The following is a 3,658-nucleotide window of genomic DNA, read 5'->3' on the forward strand; positions in this document are numbered from 1 at the left end:
GGGGGTGCGTTGCGTCGCATCGTGTCGTGTCATGGGGGGTGGGGGGGGATGTCATGGGGGGGCGCATCGCATCGTGTCGTGTCATGGGGGGTGGGGGGGATGTCATGGGGGGGGAGGGGGGTTGTCATGTTATGTTGGGGAGGGGGTGCATCGCGTCATGTCGTGGCATGGTGGGGGGGAAGGGGGCGTCGCGACACCCCGCGTCACACCCCACGATATGGCACACCCCCCCACCCCACCGCACCCCCCACGACGCCCCCCCGCACCCCACCTCGAAAAACCCCACTCCCTCCACACCACCCCACCACGCCTACAAAAACCCCGCTCGAACCACCGTGCCCCGCGTCACCCCCCCACGACATGGCACACCCACCCACCCCACCGCACCCCCCACGACGCCCCCCCGCACCCCACCTCGGAAAACCCCGCTCCCTCCACACCACCCCACCACGCCTCCGAAAACCCCACTCGACCCACCCCACCCTGTGTCACCCCCCCTCCCCCACGACACGGCACACCCCCCCACCCCACGACGCCCCCCCGCACCCCACCTCGAAAAACCCTGCTCCATCCACACCACCCCATGATGCCTCCCGAAATCCCGCTCGATCCACCCCACCCCGCGTCACCCCCCCACGACATGGCACACCCCCCCACCCCACCGCACCCCCCACGACGCGGCGCATCCCCCCCTCCCCCCACCCCACCTTGAAAAACCCCCCTCCATCCACACCACCCCACCACGCCTACAAAAACCCCGCTCGACCCACCCCACCCCGTGTCACCCCCCCACGACATGACACACCCCCCACCCCACCGCACCCCCCCACAACGTCCCCCCGCACCCCACCTCGAAAAACCCCGCTCCATCCACACCACCCCACGACGCCTCCCGAAACCCCGCTGGACCCAGCCCACCCCGCGTCACCCCCCCCACGACACGGCACACCCCCCCCACCCCACCGCACCCCCCACGACGCGGGGCATCCCCCCCTCCCCCCACCCCACCTCGAAAAACCCCGCTCCATCCACACCACCCCACCACGCCTACAAAAACCCCGCTCGACCCACCCCACCCTACGTCACCCCCCACGACACGGCACACCCCCCCACCCCACCGCACCCCCCACGACTCCCCCTCGCACCTCACCTCGAAAAACCCCGCTCCCTCCACACCGCATCGTGACATGGTGTGGTGTGTATTGAGAGGGGAAGGGGGAGGGGCCGAATTTTGGAGGGGGGGGCGTGTCGTGACATGGTCATGGGGGGGGGAGGTGGGGGGCGGCGCATCGTGTCATGTCATGGGGCGGGGGGGGGGGTGGGGTGGGGATGGCATGGGGGGGGGAGGGGGGGGGGGAGGGCGGGGGGGGGGCGGCATGTCGCAGCATGGTGTGGTGAGTGTTGAGGAAGAAGGGGGATGGCGGGCCGAATTTTGGAGGGGGGATGTCATGTTATGATGGGGAGGGGGAGGGGGGCGCGTCGCATCGTGTCGTGTCGTATCATCCATGGGGGGCCGGGGGGGGGGAAAGGGCATTGCGTCGTGTCATGTCATAGGGTGGGGGGGGCGTCGCGACATGTGGTGTGTGTTGAGGGGGGAAGGGGGGGCGGCCGAATTTTGAAGGTGGGGGGGAGGGCGTGTCGCGACATGGTGTGGTGTGCGTTCGGGGGGGGGGGCGTCATGGTGGGTGGGTGTGCGTGTTAAGGGGAGGGGGGCACGTCACGTCGTGTCATGTCATGGGGCGGGGGGGGTCGTGACATGGTGTGGTGTGTGTTGAGGGGGAAAGGGGGGGGGCGAATTTTGGAGGTGGGGGGGAGGGCGCGTCGCGACATGATGTGGTGTGTGTTGGGGGGGGAGGGGCGTCATGGTGGGTGGGTGTGTGTGTTAAGGGGAGGGGGGCACTCGCGTCGTGTCATGTCATGGGGGGGCGAGGATATCATGGGGGGGGGGGGCATCGCGTGGTGTCGTGTCATGGGTGGGGGGTGGGGTGCGGATGTCATGGGGAGGGGGGGCGGCACATCGCGACATGGTGTGGTGTGTGTTGAGGGGGGAAGGGGGGGCGCATCGCGACATGGTGTGATGTGTGTTGAGGGGGAAGGGGGAGGGGCCGAATTTTGGAGGGGGGCGCGTCGCGTTGTATCGTGTCATGGGGGGAGGGGGGGTGGGGTGGGGATGTCATGGGGAGGGGGGGGCGGCACGTCGCGACATGGTGTGGTGTGTGTTGAGGGGGGAAGGGGGAGGGGCCGAATTTTGGAGGGGGGGATATCATGTTATGTTGGGGAGGGGGAGGGGGGCGTGTTGCGTCGTGTCATGTCGTGTCATCCGTGGGGGGCGGGGCGGTGGGGGGCGTCGCGACATGTTGTGGTATGTGTTGAGGGGGGAAGGGGGGGGCCGAATTTTGGAGGTGGAAGGGAGGGCGCGTCGCGACATGGTGTGGTGTGTGTTGGGGGGGGGCGTCATGGTGGGTGGGTGTGTGTGTTAAGGGGAGGGGAGCACGTCGCGTCGTGTCATGTCATGGGGCGGGGGGGGGGGGGGTGTTGCGACATGGGGTGGTGTGTGTTGAGGGGGCATCGTGTCATGTCATGGGGCAGGGGGGTAGGGTGGGGATGTCATGGGGGGGGTGGGCGGCGCGTTGCGACATGGTGTGGTGTGTGTTGAGGGGGGAAGGAGGAGGGGCCGAATTTTGGAGAGGGGGGATATCATGTTATGTTGGGGATGGGGAGGGGAGCGTGTCGCATCGTGTCGTGTCGTGTCATCCGCAGGGGGTGGGGGAGGGGGGGCATCATGTCATGTCATGTCATGGGGCGGGGCGAAGGGGGCGTCGTGACATGTTGTGGTGTGTGTTGAGGGGGGAGGGGGTGTTGAGATATCGAGCTCCACTCGTGATACGCCAGGGTGACCGTTGTATATTTATGTCACCGACTTGTCAGTTGCAGACGCGGTTGGTACACCGCCCATGAATAATAGCTACATGATAGCTATCCTTATCTATTCTAGTTCGTGGCTCAGTTAGTATGCCACCTTAGTTAGTTGAGTTTGGTTGAGACCCATATATAGGGTTCTTCTATTTCTTTGTACTAGAGTTCTTTTGGCTTACACAACTAAGAAGAGGAAAACTGTTTTCAGCCTCCACCCTTGTGTGTCTTCCCCCATTGTGCAAGCAAGAAAGCTTCAAGCGAGACTCCTTCCTTCTCTCCCACAATCTTGACATGGTATCAGAGCCTTGTTCGTGGTAAGGAGCTCAAGAAAGCAAGCCAAGCTCGCGGTGGTCTGGTAAGAGGAGCAGTGTTGCTTTCATTTCCTGTTTTGGGAGCAGATCTCTGCAGGTAGCACAGCCGGAAATTGCAGGAGTGCATTGTCTCAGGTTGAGACGCCCTTCGCGGTAAAGCAAGAGGGCAGTATATGCTGCGGGTGAGGGCTTTAGCCCTCGGCGACCTTGTTTTTTTTATTTAAGGCCATTTCGGGGCCTGTTTTGCAGACGGAAGTTTTCTGCACGCACTCAAGAAAAGGCTCAGTTTTATGCTGTGCGACCACTGTTCTACAGGTCGGTGAAAAGTTACTGTAGAAATTGCATCGTATGCTTGTGCGCACAGACATTGGGAGTTTCAGAATCATCCTTGGTTCCTGTTTATGCAAAATCGTCACTAGGAAGTGACTGTG

The sequence above is a fragment of the Lygodium microphyllum genome, chromosome 7 (assembly GCF_053477565.2).
Source record: "Lygodium microphyllum isolate KBCC chromosome 7, Lygodium_microphyllum_v1.1.10, whole genome shotgun sequence".
Lineage (NCBI taxonomy): Eukaryota > Viridiplantae > Streptophyta > Polypodiopsida > Schizaeales > Lygodiaceae > Lygodium > Lygodium microphyllum.